Genomic DNA, 19,406 nt, shown 5'->3' on the forward strand with positions numbered 1-19,406 from the left:
CTGAGCCACCCAGGCACCCGCGGGACTATAGTTCTTAAACATAAAATAAGCAGATGTGCCGCAAGGTGGTGTGCTTGACTCTTTAGAATTTAAGGATCCCATTCTCTAAGCCTTTGGATTTCTTGGAGTTGAACTAAGACCTAAAAAAAGATGTGCTTCTGGGTTAGGGATTGTGCATGTTTTACAGTGTACCTTGTTACACAGAAGTTTTCTTGAGGTTGGTGGGTGAACTAGTGTTAATTTAACCTATTCTGTGACCAACTTTTTTTATCACAGGAGTCTTCTTGAGGTGTCATGCACTCTAATAGCCTTTAAATGCTCAGCCCGGACTCATCAGTTTTTGCAGCTTGTAGGCCTTCGAGATCCCTGTTAACAATAACCTTTATCTACACAAAGCAAGACAAATGAGCTTGCACTCCTTAATGTATTGGTAATAACCAAGAGAAGTTACTGCATCCTGGCCACAAAACCCTATGCACACCACAAAAATTCATTTGGTACTTGCAAGAGTTTTCTGCCTGGGGAACTGTAGTCTGAAAAGGTAGTAGGGACTTGAATCTGGGCAAATATGCCAGTTCATTTGGGCTCCAGGCAAACCATCTGCCACCTCAAGCAGACCTGTCCTTCGAGGAAATCCAATTCAATCAGGTGCTTGAAAGCAAAAAAAAAAAAGCAGAGCTCCGAGCCAAGAGTATTTACCCACAGCCCCTGCAAATGGCAATAAGGACAGTGTAGTCAGAGGCTTTGCAGGGTACGATGCCTGTGTTTCTCATTGTCTCCAAATGTTCTGTAATTCACTTCAGATCCCACTGCTGCCACCAAATCTGTTAAATAACAAAAATTCAACTGAGTAAATTTTAAAGATCTAATTGAGTTTATTAATTGATTGATGAATCAGGTATCATTCCATCTAGCAAATAGAGGGGAGCTCCAAAAGGCTACAGAAAAAGAAAGGTGGTTAAAGGTAGAAAGGGAGTGGAAAGAAGGAAATTATTAGTGAAGAATTAATTCTTTTAGGAAAGGTCACCCTCCTAAGGGAAATAGGAGGGGACTATGAGTAAATTTCATAGTGCTGACCAGGAAATTCCCATGTTGACTGGTTAAAGGTGACATTTAATGGGGTTTGAAACTATTAGGTATTAGGGTGCCTGGGTGGCTCAGTTGGTTAAGCGACTGCCTTCAGCTCAGGTCATGATCCTGGAGTCCCGGGATCGAGTCCCGCATCGGGCTCCCTGCTTGGCAGGGAGCCTGCTTCTCCCTCTGACCCTCCCTCTCTCATGCTCTCTCTCTCTCTCTCATTCTCTCTCTCAAATAAATAAATAAAATCTTAAAAAAAAAAAAGATTAAAAAAAAAAAAAAAGAAACTATTAGGTATTAAATCTTAGGTTTTGTATTAAATCTTAGTTTACTGATTGGGACCCTAACCTAATAAAGCCATTTGGGGTTTGTGGTTTTCTTTTTTAATACCACATAAAATGAAATGACTTTTCTTTTCTTTTTATTAATATTGGTACTGCGGCTATTAATGATAAATAGTATTATTTATAATACTATAAATAATATTAGAAAGCATAAATGAATAAATAACATTAGCTGAATATTCTTGTCACCTTTTATTTTTTTTGTAAAATCTGTATTTTAGTTTATTTTGAAATATATCAACATATCATTGATTGTGTTGGTTATCTTACTGTTTTTATTCTAACATTTATTCCTAAAACTCACTACTTTTTTATTACAACATTTTGATATTTTGTTATTTTCTGTAACTTTTTAGTTCATTACATTGTATTACCTATGAATTTAATGACTATTAACTATTTTCTCCATCTTTAATATCACTAGTACTTCAGTAATTTAAAATCAACTCTGGTTAGATCTTAACATATGCATCGTCCTCATATAAATTGACTTTTATTATTTGTGCTTATCATTATAGTCATTAATATTTTGCAAATGACATTTATTTTGATTCTAAACCCAATTTGAATTATTTTTTAGGCAGATTTTCTTAGATAACATTTTCATTAAGTTTTCTGTAGTTCCAATATATTACATTTTCTCTACTTAACTGGTTCTACAAAAGCAGAGTCAATCATTTATTTTGACATGGATAATATTTAATAAATGAGGACTGTGACTAGCATATGATGCCATTATCATAATTTTGACATATCTCATTTCTTTTCATGGATTAAAATTGAATTCCTTAACTAATAATTGATGGGCTATACACTTCCAAGCCTTTTTTATATGTAGATTGATTTAAGAAATTTGGAGCCGTTATTAGTTCTAGTAGAAGATAAAGAAAGAGAAAGAACATACAAGATATCCAATATTAACCTATATTGGGAAAGCAAAGGGCATCCCTACCCAATAAACATGTCAGGAACTAAATATATTTCACCTTTCTATAATCCTTCGCTGGGGTTCATGTGACATTGCATTGTAGGAGAAATTATCTATAACTTCATCTAATATGGAAGCAGTCTATACAGATTCTGCCATAGGGAAGAAAATTACATAGTTTAGACCCAGGGATATCCATCTTGATATGGGGTGGTTTCTTTTGGACACACACACACACACACACACACACACACACACACACACACACAAACCCTCTCTATTCTCTAAACATATAAAAATTTATTTTTAGGTAATAAAATATTAATGGTTTTCTCTTTTTTATTCCTTAGTCACCCAGAATTTTCTTTACAGCCTAAGCAATTTTTAAAAAATATTTTATTTATTTATTTGACAGAGAGAGAGACAGTGAGAGAGGGAACACCATCAGGGGGAGTGGAAAAGGGAGAAGCAGGCTTCCCACCGAGCAGGGAGCCTGATGTGGGGCTTGATCCCAGGACCCTGGGACCATGATCTGAGCTGGAAGGCAGACGCTTAACAACTGAGCCACCCAGGCGCCCCAGCCTAAGCAAATTTAAACAGCAATTTTAATATTTGGTAAGATTCCATGTCTTTTTCTAAAATGACAAATTCATTTTACAGCCTTATTTGATTCACATTCTTGTTTCCATCTCAGCTATAATACTCCAGCCCAATCTGAGTCTTTGTTGGCCATCTTTTACTTTTTAACTGATGAAAGCTTATCTACCCAACTCATTAAGGATCCATTTTTAGTCAATAGTGGCATTTTGGCAACTGGTAGAAGATGTGATTAGCATTTTGTTTCTTTTTGCATGTTTCCTCTTCATTTTATATGACCATTTAAGTGAATTCTTACTTTTCTTTTAAAAAAACTTTTAAGAAGTCTTCTTTTTTACTTCCTTTGTTATATATATAAGACTCATCTTGAAAGGGTCTCAGTTCAGAATCTGAGTACTGAATCTCTGACATTACTTAATTAACATCTTCAGAAATTACTGGATTGAGATTTCAAGTTCTTTCTCATGGTTCTAAAGTGATTGCTATATGTCAACACATGAACTGACAGATTAATACAAGTACTTTTTAAACTGAGAGCATTGTTTTAACCTTGTAAAAATTTTGTCTCTGAAGCTATGATTGATTTGCTTTTCATTGATATGCATTTGATTCCTTATTTTGAAGGAATTTTCCTCATGTCTCAAATAAGTGGTGGCCTTACTTATTCTACCACAATTTTTATGTGTCATTATATAACTGAAGACAATTTTATTTTAATATTCTAATCTAAATTTCAAGATGAGATCTTTTTTTTTTTTTAAAGATTTTATTTATTTACTTGTCAGAGACAGACACAGAGAGAGAGAGGGAACACAAGCAGGGGGAGTGGGAGAGGGAGAAGCAGGCTTCCTGCAGAGCAGGGAGCCCGATGTGGGGCTCCATCCCAGGACCCTGGGATCATGACCTGAGCCAAAGGCAGACGCTTAACGACTGAGCCACCCAGGTGCCCAAGATGAGATCCTTTACTCTTAATTCTCATGTTGTCTTAAAATTAATTGCAGTGTTGCCATATAAAAAAGGATACAGAACATCCCACCATAGTCATTTACAGTGCTAAGCAAGGGATTTATTCATCTTACCTTTTATAAAATCTTAAGTTGATTTTATCTATGATCATCAGTGGCAACAATCAGGCTTGCCAAATGCAGATGTTCACTATCCACCCAGGCACCCCAGGATTTCATTCTTTTTATGGCTGAATAATATTCTCGTGTGTGTGTGTGTGTGTGTACACATCTTCTTTATCCATTCATCTATCTAAGGACCCTTGGCTGTTGTAAATAATGCTGCAATAAACATAGGGGTGCATGTGTCCCTTTGAATTAGTGTTCTTGTATTTTTTGGATGAATACCCAGTGTGTGATTGCTAAATCATGGGGTAATTCCATTTTTAACTTTTGAGGAATCTCCATACTGTTTTACACAGTGACTGTACCAATTTTCATTCCCAACAGCAGTGTAAGAGGGCACCTTTTTCTCCACATCCTAGCCAACACTTGTTGTTTTTTGTCTTTTTTATTTTAGCCCTTCTGACAAGTGTGAGTTGGTATCTCACTGTAGTTTGATTTGCATTTCCCTGATGATGAATGATATTGATCATCCATTTTAATTTTTTTTATTTTATTTTGTTTTTTAGAGAGGGAGGTGGGGGGTAGAGGGAGAGGGAGAGAGGGAATCTTTAGTAGGCTCCACACCCAGTGTGGATCCCAGTGTGGGGCTTCATCTCATGACCCTGAGATCATGCCGTTTGCTGAAGTCAAGAGTTGGACGTTTAACCGACTAAGCGACCCAAGCGCCCCCCACATCTTTTCATGTGTCTGTTGGCCATCTATTTATCTTCTTTGGAGAAATGTCTATGTGGTCTGCCCAATTTTAATTGGATTGTTTGTTTTTTAGGTGTTGACTTATGTAAGTTCTTTATATACTTTGGATGCTAACCCTTACCCAATATGTCATTTGTAAATATCTTCTCCCATTACATAGGATGCATTTTAGTTTGCTAATTGTTTTCCTTCGCTGTGCAGAAGCTTTTTATTTTGACATCGTCACAATAGTTGATTTTTGTTTTTGTTTCCCTTACTTCAGGAGACATATCTACAAAGAAATTGCTATGGCCGATGTCAAAGAAGTTATTGCCTGTGTTCTCTTCTAGGATTTTTATGGTTTCAGGTCTCACATTTAGGTCCTTAATCCATTTTGAGTATATTTTGTGTATGGTGTAAGAAAGTGGTTTACTTTCATTCTTTTGCATGTTACTGTTTAGATTTCCCAACACCATTTGTTGAAGTGACTTTGTTTTTCCCATTGGATATTCTTTCCTTCTTTGTTGAAGATTAATTGACCATAGGATGGTGGGTTTATTTCTGGGTTTTCTATTCTGTTCCATTGATCGATGTGTCTATTTTCGTGCCAGTACCATACTCTTGATTACTATAGCTTTGTAATGTAACTTAAAATCCAGAATCATGATGCCTCCAGCTTTGCTTTTTTTTCCCAAGATTGCTTTTGCTATTATGGGTCTTTTGTATTTTCATAAAATTTTAGGACTGTTTGTTCTAATTCTGTGACAAATGCTGTTGATATTGTGATAGGCATTGCATTAAATATGTAGTTTGCTTTGGGTAGTATAGACATTTTGAGAATCTTTGTTCTTCCAATCCATGAGGATGGAATGTCTTAACATTTCTCTGTGTCCCCCTCAGTTTCTTTCATCAATGTTTTATAGTTTTCACAGTACAGGTCTTTAACTAAACTCTTTGGTTAGGTTTATTCCTAGGTATATTATTATTTTGGGTGCAATTGTAAAATGGATTGTTTTCTTAATTTCTCTTTCTGCTGCTTCATCATTGTTATATAGAAATGCAACAGATGGGGCACTGGCTGTCTCAGAAGAGGATGGGACTTTTGATCTTGGGGTTCTGAGTTTGAGCTCCACATTGAGTGTAGAGATATCTGTACAAAAAAGAATGAAAAAAATGCGATAGATATCTGTACATTGATTTTGTATCCTGTGACTTAACTGAATTCATTTATCAGTTTTACCAGTTTTTTGCTGGAGTCTTTGGGTTTTCTCTCTATAGTATCATGTCATTTGCAAATAGTGACAGTTTTACTTCTTCCTTACTGATCTGTGTGGCTTTGATTTCTTTTTGCTGTCTGATTGCTGTGGCTAGGACTTCCAGTACTATGTTGAATAAAAGTGGTGAGAGTGGACATCCATTTCTTGTTCCTGACCTTATGAGAAAAGCTCTCAGTTTTTCTCCCCTGAGGATGATGTTAGCTGTGGGTTTTTCATATATGGCTTTTATCATATTGAAGAGTGTTCCCTCTGACCTTTCTTCATGGAGGTTTTTTCATGAATGGGTGTTGTACTTTCTCAAATACTTTTTCTTCATCTATTGAAAGGATCATATGGTTCTTACCTTTCTCTTACTGATGTGGTGTATCACACTGATTGTTTTGCAAATATTGAACGACCTTGCATCCTGGTAATAAATCCCACTTGATCATGGTGAGTGATTTTTTAATGTATTGTTGAATTCGGTTTGCTAATGTTTTGTTGAGAATTTTTGCTTATATCTATATATTTGGGTAGTCCCCTTTATTATTATTTTATAGTTTCCTTCTTTGTCTCTTGTTATAGTCTTTGTTTTAAAGTCCTTTGTCCCTGTAAATAATGCTAATCTGGCTTTCTTTTGACACCCATTTGAAACATACAGGTTTGTCCTTCTCCTCACTTTCAATCTGCAGGTGTCTTTAGGTCTAAAATGAGTCTCTTGTAGGCAGCATATAGATGGGTCTTATTTTGTTTTAATCAATTCTGTCTCCTTGTCTCTTTTGATTGGAAGGTTTAGTCCATTTACAATCAAAGTAATTATTGATGGCTTTTTGTTTATTGCCATTTTTATTACTTGTTTTCTGGTTGTTTCTGAAGATTTTCTCTTTTCTTACCTTTCTCTCTTTCATATTTTGCTGTCTTTCTTTAGTGATATATTTTGATTTCTTTCTCTTTATTCTTTGCATATTTTGTAGTGGTTTTGATAAATAGTTACTAGTAAGTTTGTATATAACCTCTTGTGCATGTAGAAGTCTATATTAAGATGATAGTCATTTAAGTTTAATCTCATTCTTTTCTCCTCTCCACATTTTGTTATGTTATTCTGTTATATATCCTTTTGTGTGTGTGTGTGTGTCCTTGACTTTTTTTTTTTTTACAGAAATTTTTTTTTTCTAGTTTTGTGTTTCCTACCTATATGCTGTCACTTTTGGTCTCTCCTTTCCACACAATGAGTCCTCTGTAGTATTTCTTGAAGAGCTGGTTTAGTGGTCATGGGTCATGAACTCCTTTAGTTTTTGTTTGTCTGGGAAACTATTGCTCCTTCTATTTTGAATGATAGCCTTGCTGGATAGAATATTTTTGGCTGTAGATTTTTCCCACTCAGCACTTTGAATATATCATGCCACTCTCTTCTGGCTTTCAAAGTTTCTGTTGAAAAATCTCCTGATTGCCTTCTGGGTTTTCCCTTATAAATTGTCTTGCTGTTTTTAACAGTTTTTCTTTGTCACTATGTCTCACCAATTTAATTCAATATGTCTTGGTGTGGGTCTGCTTTTGTTGATTTTGATGGGAGTTCTCTGTGCCTCCTAGATCTGGATATGTATTTCCTTCCCTAGATTAGGGAAATGTTCAGCTATTGTTTCTTCAAATAAATTTTCTTCCCCCTTTTCTCTCTCTTCTTCTGGGACTCCTGTAATATGAATGTTACTACATTTGATGGAGTCACTGAGTTCCCTAAGTCTGTTTTCGTTTTGCGGCATTCTATTCTCTATGTTTTCTTCAGCTTGCTTACTTTCCATTTCCTGTCTTCTAGGTTGCTAATTCATTCCTCTGCTTCTTCCATCCTGCATTCATTCCATCATGCATGTTTCTCATTTTGTTTATTGTGCCTTTCATCTCTGCTGTGTTCTCTCTCTGTTAAGGGTCTCACTCATGTCTTCCACTCTTTCCTCAAGTTCAGTGAGTATCCTTATGATCATTGCTTTAAATTCTCTATCAGTCATGTTATTTATATCTGTTTCGCTTAAATCTCTGACTGTGGCCTTGTCCTTTTCTTTTACTTGGGATGAATTTCTCTGTCTCCTTATTTTGTCTGCCTATGTCTGTTTCTGTGTGTTAAACAAGTTAGGTGTGTCTTCTGCTCTTGAGAGTAGTGACTTTATGAAGAAAAGCTCCTGGATTGCTCTTCGGTGTAATGTTCCCTGTACAGCATAATCTGGCAGTTCAGTACAGTATCCTCTGTGCCTCATTTACACCCTACTGTTGTGTCTGAGTCATTTTTCCTTTCAGTGTAGTTATCTGCACTAGATCTCTTCCTGTTTTCGGCTGCCCTTGGCCACTGTGGTATTACTGAGACCCAAATAGGCAAGCTCTTAGGGGGCATGCCCACCAGGGAACTTGAGAACAGAGCTGCAGTGTTAGCAAAATTTGCATTGGGCCACTAGTCCTTCGGGTTCGCCCAAAGCTGGGGGCTGTGGGCCAGGATGGCCAGGTACAAAGCTGGGCACTTGTCACTGTGTGCTATGATGGCTGGGGCACCTGGCCTGGCAGGTGAATGTGGAGCCAGGTGGTTGCTGTGCACCTGGTGGCTTGGTGGGCAAATGTGCAGCTTTAACAAATTTGCCCTGAGCCCAGGGCTGAGGTTAGCAGACTTGGGGCAGACAAGTCCTGAGGAAAACACATGGATGTGGGGCACTGCTAGCAGGTTAGGTATCAAGTGTCTGTGCAGCCCTACATTTTGCAGATGGCTCTGTGTTTATGCTGGGGAGCAGGAGAGGAAAATGACACCTGCCAGCACCTTTGTTTTTGAAGTGTCCCAACATGCTCTGAAATCAGAATGAACAAATCTGTCTCCCACTGGCCCCTGGCACTGTGTAAATTGCAGTTTTTATGTTACTTCTCAGTGTAGGCTGCTGTTTCTTTAAGGGCATCGATCTGGCTATCACTTGCCCTCCCAGCTCCTCCAGTGCTGAGTCAGCTAACTTTTAAAGCTACACGCTCCAAGTCACATTGGTTTTACAAACTTAGAATTCAGGGCCATTTGGGTGGCTGATTCTCTTAAGTGTCTGACTCCTGATTTTGGCTCAGGTCATGGTCTCAGAGTTGTGAGATCAATCCTGGCATCGGGCTCCATGCTGGGTGTGGAGCCTGCTTAGGATTCTCTTCTTCTCCCTTTGCACCTCCCACCCCCTAGCTCACAACCTCTCTCTGTCTCTAAATTAATTAATTAATTAATTAATTTTAAAAACAAACAATCCCAAACTCATGGAATTCAAAACCTCTGTCTTTTGAAGCCAAACTAACGTTTGTGCTCCCTGGTATGGGTGCCCTTTTCTCTGCCCTCTCTGTGCATGCAGCTCCCTCCTTCCAGTGGGCAGCCTCCCTCCGCCTTTCTGACTGTCCTAACCTTTCAGATGAAGATTCTTCTCTATATTTAGTTGTACAGTTTGCTGTGCCAGTATTCGTATGGCTCTCTGATTTATTGTCTCGGGAAGTGGATGATATCTAGTTGTAAACATGGCACATGGTGATCTTAGGGTCCTCCTACTCCACCATCTTCCCAAGCTCCTGTCCTTTGTTTCTTAGTACTTGTTTTCATATGCTTTTGAAAGACTCTTTTGTTTCCATTTCTGAACAGCATATTTACAGTGTTTTTCCACAAATTTTGCTTCCATTTCACCATCTTCCCAAGCTCCTGTCCTTTGTTTCCTAGTCTTTGTTTTCATATGCTTTTGAGAGACTCTTTTGTTTCCATTTCTGAACAGCATATTTACAGTGTTATTATAACACATGGATAATTTTGTATTTTTCCACACATTTTGCTTCCATTTAGGAATGCTTTATGTTTGATTTCTTTGTGTTCATCATAACTCGATATTTTAGTGATGTAAGTTATTTATTCTTCCACTTTTTAAATAGTTAAGTTTTGATCATAACCTCTTAAATATAGCCCTTTAATTGACTACATGAAATAAGAGATAAAGCAACATGCAAATTAGATTTCCTTTTTGAGCCTTTATTAAATTTCTAAAATGTCTTTTTCTGTTAAATTGTTAGTTCATCTAAATAGATTGTGAAGGTAGAAGCAGAATTCTGTTTTTGTTGAAGTTACTCTATATACTAAATAGCAAAGTAGTGTTAGAAAGACAAAATTCAACAGAGTAAATTTAAGGATCTGATTGGCTTTATTAAACAATTCATGAATCAGACAGCATGCCATCTAGAAGTAGAGGGGAGCTCCAAAGAGTTGTACAAAATGAAAGGCAGGTGCTAGAAAGTTATAAGCAAAAGGAAAGAATAGATTATTCCAGGCAAAGTCTCTTTTCCTTAGGGGGGAAGAGCAGAGGATCTTACAATGCAGATTACCTCGTCTTCCTTTGGCGAATGGAGATTGCCTGTGTGAAGACTCGGTGTCCATCATAAAATTACTCACTGACCTGTTAAGACTGCATTTTGGGGGGAAGTTGAAACTGCTCTTAGATGAGGTATTAAGTCTGGTTTTACTGACTTGGGGTCTTATTCTAAGTGACATTATTTTGGGCTTATTGTTTTCTCTTTAGGAGTGGAAAGCACTGTTTATGGTACTGCCTTGGAATTGTAATTTAAGATCACTTAACGGAACAAGGTTATGAAGAAATTAATATGTTCAAAAACAAAATCCTCTAAGTGTCAATTCTGTTTTCACATTTTTTTTAATCTTGAGAATAAAATGGCCAAAAATTAAGCAAAATATGCTAAGATTTTTTTACCCCGAAGTTTACTCTTTAGAGTAGTTAGTCTTAAAATACATCCTAAGAGTCATCCACCAAGAATCACTTTAGGAGTCATTATTTTAAAAGTCCAGTTTAAAAAATAAATAAAAATAAATATAAAAATAAAAAAATGTTTAGACAAAAAAAAAGTCTCATTTATTTAAATTACAATTTGGGGAGTTGGTGCCCAGAAGCCTGAATTTTTAACAAGTGAGTCATTCATGAGTATGTTAGATTTTAAGAACCTAGGTCAAGGGGTGCCTGGGTGGCTTAGTGGGTTAAGCATCCGACTCTTGATTTTGGCTCAGGTCATGATCTCAGGGTTGTGAGATTGAGCCCCATGTTGGGCTCACCCGCTGGGCATGGAGCCTGCTTAAGATTCTCTCTCCCTCTCCCTCTGCCCCTGCCCCCTCAAAAAAAAAAAAAAAAAAAAGAACCTAGATCAAAACCAAAAGTTTCGGCTACTTTTTTTTCCTATTCCTTTTCTTTCTTCATTTCCTCAGCATCTATAATTATGTTCTTTGTGTTGTGTTAGAATTTCGCTTTCAAAAAAGCCTCCAGGCACTAATCCCATAATACATATGGAGAAAATGAATAGAATCTTATTACAGTTTGTTCATCTGATTTTAATTGTAAAAAAGAGGTTTTAAAAAAGATATGAAAAAATATATGGAAAATCTCCTTCTGAACTATGAAGCTTTACCACCAATCTATATCATTCTGTCATGATATTTTATTTATCTTAAGAGTGGTAATGTTTGAATGCATAATACATATACATTTCACATTATAGTTACATATCTCATGTTTTACTATGTCTTATAACTCTTTAAAGCTAAATATGATTGTAAGGGAGGAAATATAATTTTCCCTCTACCCTTCTGAGTTCTTGGCTGAGTCTTCTGGTATAAAAAATAAAAAATATATAAATAGAAGTTTATTAAAATGAACACTTCATGTACACAGTGGAGATACCCAGGAAAAATGATTAAACTCCCTGAGATGCCCCAAGCCACCACCTTAAATACCATGTTCAACTAAACACAAAAGAAAGATGGTGGTTCAGGCAGTTATGGGAGGTTACCAGGAAAAGCATCTTAAACAAGGATAAGGTTAGTTATGCAGATTTAGGTCAGTGCCTTCTCCATTCATGAGAGTTCTTGTGGTTTTCAGGCATCACTCCCTTGCAGGTATAGAGAGGGAGACACATAAAGAGAGATTTCCTTTTAAACAAAATTATAACGTCTACTCCATCTTCACAACTTCTTCTGTGTCTGCTGTTTCTCAAAAATAATCACTTTAAAGTAATCATTAATCTATTGAGGCTTATTTTGGAGTGACATACTCTGATTTCCTTCATTAGCCAATTTTCCTAATAGCACTGAGTGAACCATTGTTTTCAGTAGCTTAAAATGCCACTTTTATCATGTTTTCATTTCCCATAGGTATTTGCGTGTTGTTATATTCTCTTCTGTTTCATTGTTCTGTTGTGATTATTCCTTCCAAAATACCAAAGTACCAAACTTTTTTCATCATAATTTGAAACTAGCTACTTATCTGAATTTTGCATGTAATACTTAGGTATTACTACCAATAGTAGTAATTATTTTCCTATTGATTCTTCTGATTTCTAAGTATTTGGTAATATCTGCAACTAAAGTACTTTTTGCTTGTCAGTCCTAATATTTATACATCTCATTTCTTTCTCATTTCTGTTTCTGATATTAATGGGAATGTTTTATCCATTAAAAACAGTACAGCCTTTTTGTTTGTGACACATACTTTTTCTCCCGTGAAGGCATTATCCTCTTGGTGTAATAGTCAACAAATAAAAGGGCTTTTATCAAGAATGAGTGTTGATATTTTTTTTTTAGCACATAATGCCTTTTTAGCATATAATGATTACCATAAAACATTTGATTACCATAACATAATGATTACCATAGAACATTTTTCCTTTTATCTGTTAACATTGCGAGTTATAGTAGCAGACTTACTTATGTTGAACAGTCTTTTTATTCCTGGACTTGATCTCCTTTTGGTCATTTGTTATACGTTCAGTGGTCTACCAAGTTCTAATAGTCTACTTAAAATGATTGTGCCAATACTCACAGGTGAGACTGATCATTTATTATCTTTTGTACTGCCTTTCAGGTTTTCATATCAGTGTTATATTGACTTAAAAGTAATTTTTAAAGAATTGAGAAGTTTTTCTTCTTTCAGCACTATCTGGAATAGTTTAGTATCATTTCCTCTTGGCCACTTTTTTGAAATATAGGACAGCCCTCTCATTCCTCCTCCCAGCACAAGTGATACTAGGTTGTGGAACTGTAACTTTTTTGCCTCAGATTTTTATTTGAAAATTACTTCATTCATATAGAAGAGCTGCAAGAATATGAATAGTACAAAGAGCTTCCATATACCCTTAACTCAAATTTACCTGTTGATAACATTTTTCCCATTTGTAAAGCTATGACTTTTAATGAAACTTTCCTAGAAATTTGTCACGGATAAAACTTCATTACTGAAAGCGTAACAATTAACTGCTAATAGTAAAAATGGTTATTTTTAAAGTATATTTGCTCAGATCTAGCCTCTCTGTTCATTGCAGAGCCTCATCACTGTACTCTTTTTGCTATCTCCCACATGGTATCAGTAAGCTGACCTACTTGAGTTTTACTGCCATCCTCAAGTGTCTTATTTTTAGATAAAGAAGTGTTTTATCCCATCGTCTTGCCCCTCGAGACCACCTCCTTTCCAGCCTCATTTGATCCCAGTGTTTTCCCTTCAGGAGAAAGCCTGCTACCATCCATGAGGAAGAGCTAGACAACCAGAGAAGTGTGACAAAGCATTTCTGAAAAGGTCGCCTCTTCATTCTTGAGTAAAGAGAATATCAGGCCTGTATGTCTGTATCCCTATGATCTGTTCTCTCTCCTAGTCTTCTGTAAGACAAAAATACATGAATGAACACACACATGCACACACACACATCTAAGAAGAAACAATAATTTTGCAACATACCATCTAAATCACCTATAGGAAAGGAAATTATAGGCATACCTTGGAGATATTGCAGGTGCAATTCCAGACCACCCCAATAAAGTGAGTCAAATGAACTCTTTGGTTTCCTAGTGCATATAAAAGTTGTATTTCCACTATGCTGTAGTCTGTTAATGTGCACTAGCATTATGTTGGGGAAAAAAATGTACATACCTTAACTTAAAATACTGCTACAAAATGCTAACAGTTGTTGGGTAGGAAGACATTTACTCTGCCCTTCAAGATACTTCTGGCTAAACTGAGGATCAAATTGACATGAGATACAGATTAACAGGAGAAAATTCAGTTTAATTTCATATTTTTTGGGAATCCACATAGAAATGCAATTCCAAAGACAGTTAAAAAAGGTATACATATCATTTTGAACCAAAAAGAAAGGGGTAGAGATGTTGGACTTAAAAGGGAAGGAATGCAGCTCACAGGATGATGAAAAGAGTAACTGGTACATAAATGTTGGCTGGGCCATTTAGAAACAACGGGACATAAAGGACTTTCCTGACTGTCTTCCATACCTGTTACATACATACATATTACAGTGCAGTTATCTATAGTGATAGGGCTCTTCCTAGAGCAAATCCTCCATCTACATTCTTTTTGGCAATCGTGGGGGAGGTAAAGAGCTTTTCCTAAATCCTGTAGGGTTTTAATTGTTACTAACGCAAAATAATCTTAATGACAAATTGGCATATTTTGGGGAGACCTGTCACAAACCACTCTACCAACATCTGAGCTTTCAGCAAGTCATAATTTTTTTGCTGCCAGATGGTCTTGCCTTGATGTTGATGACTGCTCACTGATCAGGTTGGTAATTGCTGCAGATTGGGGTGGCTGTGGCACTTTTTTAAAATAAGACCCAGGTGTTTTATGGAAGTGTTGAATCACTATATTGTACACCTGAAACTGATATTACCCTATATGTTAACTAACTGGAATTTAAATAAAAACTTTAAAATACACAAACAATTCTTTGTAGCATGTGATGCCGTTTGACATAACATTTTACCCACATAAACTGGGTAAAAGTAGAACTTTTTTCAAAATAGGAGTCAGTCCTCTCAAACTTGGCCACTGCTTTATCTACCAAGTTTATGTAATATTCTAAATCCTTTGTTTTCACTTTGACAGTCTTCACAGCATCTTCACCAGAAGTAGTTTCCATGTCAAGAAGCCACTTTCTTTCCACATCCATAAGAAGAAAGTCCTCATCTGTTAAAGTGTTATATGAGATTATACCAATTCATCACATCTTCAGGCTCCACTTCTAATTCTGGTTCTCTTGCTATTTCTACCACATCTGCAGTTACTTCCTCCACTAACATCTTGAACCTTTCAAAGTCATCTAAGAGGGTTGGAATCAACTTTTTCCAAACTCCTATTCATGTTGATATTTTTACCACTTCCCATGAATCACGATGAATGTTCTTAATATCATCTAGAATGGTGAATACTCCAAAATGTTTTCAATTGACTGCTCAGATTCATCAGAGGAATCACTCTGACAGCTGTTTCCTTACAAAATGTGTTTCTTAAATAATAAGACTTCAGTGTCAAAATTACTCCTTGACCCATGGGCTGCAGGATGGATGTGTTAGCAGGCAAGAAAACAACATTCATCTCATTGTCCCTTTCTTTCCATCAGAGCTCCTGGGGAGCCAGGTGCATTTCAGTGAGCAGTGATATTTTGAGATGCATCTCTTTCTCTGAGCAGTAGGTCTCAAGAGTGGGCTTAAAATAGTCAGCTAACCATGTGGTAATCAGATGTGCTGTCATCCAGGCTTTTTTGTTCCATTTGTAGAATGCAGGCAGAGTAGATTGAGCATAATTCTTAAAGGCCGTAGGATTTTTGGAATGTAAATGAGCCCTGGATTCAACTTAAAGCCACCAGCCATACTAGCCCCTACCCAGAAACTCAGCCTGTCCTTTGAAGCTTTCAAGCCAGTCATTGACTTCTCCTCTCTAGCTATGAAGTCCTAGATGGCATCTTCTTTCAATAGAAGGCTGTTTCGTTTACACTGAAAATCTGTTGTTTAGTGTAGCCCCTTCATTAATGTTCCTAGCTAGATTTTCTGGAGAACTTGCTGCAGCTTCTACATCAGCATTTGTGACCTCCCCTTGCACTTTTATGTTCTGAAGACAGCTTTTGAACCAGCCTCTGCTAACTTCAGACTTTTCTTCTGAGGCTTCCTCACCTCTCAGCCTTCACAGAATTGAAGAGAGTTAGGGCCTTGCTCTGGATTAAGCTTTGGTTAAGGGAATGTTGTGGCTGGCTTGCTCTTCAATCCAGACCATTGAAACCTTCTCCATATCAGTAATAAGGCTCTTTTGCTCTTTTATGATTTGTGTGTTCCCTGAAGTAGCATTTTTAATTTCTTTCAAGAATGTTTCACAACTTGGCAACTGTTTGGTACAAGAGGCCCAGCTTTTGGCCTTTCTCAGCTTTTGACATACCTTCCTCACTAAGCTTAATCATTTCTAGTTTTTGATTTAAAGTGAGAGACATGCAATTCTTCCTTTCACATGAACACTGAGAGGCCATGGTAGGATTGTTCATTGGCCTAATTTCAATATTGTTGTGTCTCAGGAAATAGAGAGGTCTAAGGAGAGGGAGATAGATGGGGGAACAGCTTGTCATTGCAATAGTCAGAACACACACAATATTTAAGTTTGCCATCTTATATGGGTGTGGTTTGTGGTGCCCCAAAACAATTATAATAGTAACATGGAAGATTCCTGATCATAGATCACATAATCAAATATAATTATAATAAAAAAGTTTGAAATATTGCAGGAATTACCAAAGTGTGACACAGATACATGAAATTAGCAAATGCTATTCGAAAAATGGCACCAGTAGATTTGCTTGATGTAGAGTTTCCACAAACTTTCTATTTTTAAAAAACACTATTTGCAAATTACATAAATCAAGTAAAATGAGGTATGCCTATATAATTTAATCTACAAGGATACAAAAATAGTTCTGCTAAACCATACATCTCCTTAACAGTAATAAATAATTGAATATAAGATTTCAGTCTGACATTTCTATATGTGGGTTTCTTTACTCAATTCAGTCTGTCATTAAGATTTAAAGTCTGCATATCTAAAAGTCTTCTTTAAAGGAATCTCATCTAGAACAAATTGATCACCTACTCTAAAGATGAACCTACATCCTTACCCTAAAAATACAAATTGCTTATAACTTTAAAACTGGAAACTTCCAAAAAAAAATTTTTTTAATTGGAAACTTCTAGTCAAACAAAATTCTCAATCAGAAGGCATTTTCTGATTTATGCATTTACTGTATAAATGCAATCACAATACAAAAAATTGAAAATGAAATTCTGGGGTGCCTGGGTGGCTCAGTCATTAAGCTTCTGTTTTTCATTAAGCTTCTGTTTTCAGCTCAGGTCATGATCCCAGGGTCCTGGGATCGAGCCCCACATCAGGCTCCCTGCTCAGCAGGAAGCCTGCACTCCCCCTGCTTGTGTTCCTGCTCTCACTATCTCTCTCTGTCAATATAAATAAATAAAATCTTAAAAAAAAAAAAAAAGAAAGAAAATGAAATTCTGTATGTCAGTTAAGATTATTGTTGTTTAATTTCTCTTACTAATTTTGTGGAGTAAGACATTTAGAAAATCCAAATTTATTCTCCTAAATAAAATAGTGATTTATTATTTTGAATACATTGATAAAATGTATATTTGAAGTTAAAGTATTCTATTTAATTCTTCTTATGTAGTACCTAGATAGTTGTTATGCCTTTGGTTCTTTTTCGATTATTATTATTCATTTGAGACAGAGAGAGAGAGAGAGAGAGCAGGAGCAGTGGGGAGAGTCAAAGGAAGAGGGAGAAACAGATTCCCTGCTGAGCAGGGACCTGGAGATCATCACCTGAGCTGAAGGCAGGTGCTTAACCATCTGAGCCACCCAGGCGCCCCTGTGCCTTTGGTTCTTAATAGTTGATTTAGACTTAATCATCTTGAAACACTGGACCATTTTACTTTAACAAATTCTTTTGTAGTGAGAGCCAATGACTTTGAACCACCTATTGAGTATAGTTACTTTTTTATACCCACATTATTTGAGAGTGTTTTTGGTTTTATAATTGAATGTTATGCTATTTTAATTCTTTGGAAAATACTTGAAATATAAGTACATTTTTTTTTAAAGTTCATATATATATATAGTAAAAATATTGTCCTAGCAATTATTTTCCTATTTACAAATTTTATCTAGAACTCAATTTTCCTGTATTATGTGATCCACTCTTTCTTTAATGGGAGCATGAGATTTTAGTCATATACTTTTAGTTTGAATCATGTTTTATTCAAGGATGTTCCATGAGATTTTATTTTTTACTGAATTGTGCCTGTGAGAGGATACATGAGAGAATAAGGAAAGGAGACTGACTTGATTTTTTATTGGGTTCATGGAATTGGCCTAAGATCATGGTTTTCAACATAAGGGCTGTGGTTTTGTGGTTTTGAATTTCCCTCTGATGCTAAAGGAAGTAATGCCCACATTTCTTATCAGCTTGCCCGGATTTAGAGCAAGAGGGTAAGGAGGACTAATGGGGCTTAAAAGCTGTCAGCATTCAAACATTAAAAATGGAATCAGACTTTTTATCATACCCTTTGCTTTGCTCCCATTGTTTATTCTTGTATTCAACACGTTACCTTCTTAGCTAAATTAATCCTTCCATTTCTTATACTTAAGACTCATTGGCTTGGGATTCTTTCTTTCTTTTTAAAATGGCTCCTTATTTCTTGATTTTTACTTACTTTTAAAAAATTTATTAGTTTAGTTCTTAAAAGGCAGTCATTTTTTTTATGTTATTAAGAAATCATGTGATAAGATAGCTGGGAACAATAAAAAATATTTAGAATTTCCTAAACTTAATGAAATAGTACACTGATAGCTCCCCAAATTGACTTTCCGTTCTTCTTCAGCTGCCTAGATTGATCACTGTATCTTCAGTTCTTTCTCTTCTTAAAGCCATAGGCCACATATTTGAAACAGGCTGCGTAAACCGGTTTGTATCAGAGACTACTCTGTCTATAACTATCAAACTATGCATTGTACCATTGGGAAATGAAGGGAAAAATCCCAGAGAGAAGGTAACTTGAGAGAAAGACCCAAGAAATCTGCATAGATATTACCCTCACATCATTGGCCATTTCTTAAAGTGTACATGCCCAGGATGCGACTCCAAAAAGCCCAGCAGAAATTTGTAGTTGGAGGAGAAAGACCAAGGCAGAGATTTTAGCATTATTGTGGTGCTGAGGACATACATCAGAGTTGTGCCTTGTCAAGGGAGAAAAATCTTGGTAAATACCCTGCTTGGGCTTGTGGTGACCTCCAGAAGTACACCTCCTAGTAGTAAAGACCATACCCTAGTAATAAGGGCAAATATGAAATAAACTTGCCTAAACCAAGACTTAAAGGGAATGAGGTATCTGCTCTTACTCAATTTGTATGTCAAAAGAAAACTTAACCTAATTTCTGTCTGGGGGAAGATATCATCCAAAGCTTCTATAATTTCTTCACCAATCATTTTCTAGAATCCAATTAAAAATATAAGGGATGCTGAG

The 19,406-nt window shown here is 36.3% G+C and overlaps 1 protein-coding gene across 9 annotated transcripts in view; it reads left to right on the top strand.

Moving 5' to 3' along the window:
• The window catches only part of ZRANB3 (zinc finger RANBP2-type containing 3), a 310,759-nt gene that overhangs the window by 132,059 nt on the left and 159,294 nt on the right, over nt 1–19,406 (top strand). For 3 of the 9 annotated variants that reach the window (XM_032411398.1, XM_032411406.1, XM_032411415.1), the window contains one exon: nt 13,547–13,656. The exons of the other annotated variants lie outside the window; for them this stretch is intronic. The gene's annotated coding sequence lies outside the window, so the exon portion shown is untranslated. The remainder of the gene's footprint in view (nt 1–13,546; nt 13,657–19,406) is intronic. 9 annotated transcript variants of the gene reach the window in all.

Source organism: Phoca vitulina, unplaced genomic scaffold, assembly GCF_004348235.1.
Source record: "Phoca vitulina isolate PV1807 unplaced genomic scaffold, GSC_HSeal_1.0 scaffold1, whole genome shotgun sequence".
Lineage (NCBI taxonomy): Eukaryota > Metazoa > Chordata > Mammalia > Carnivora > Phocidae > Phoca > Phoca vitulina.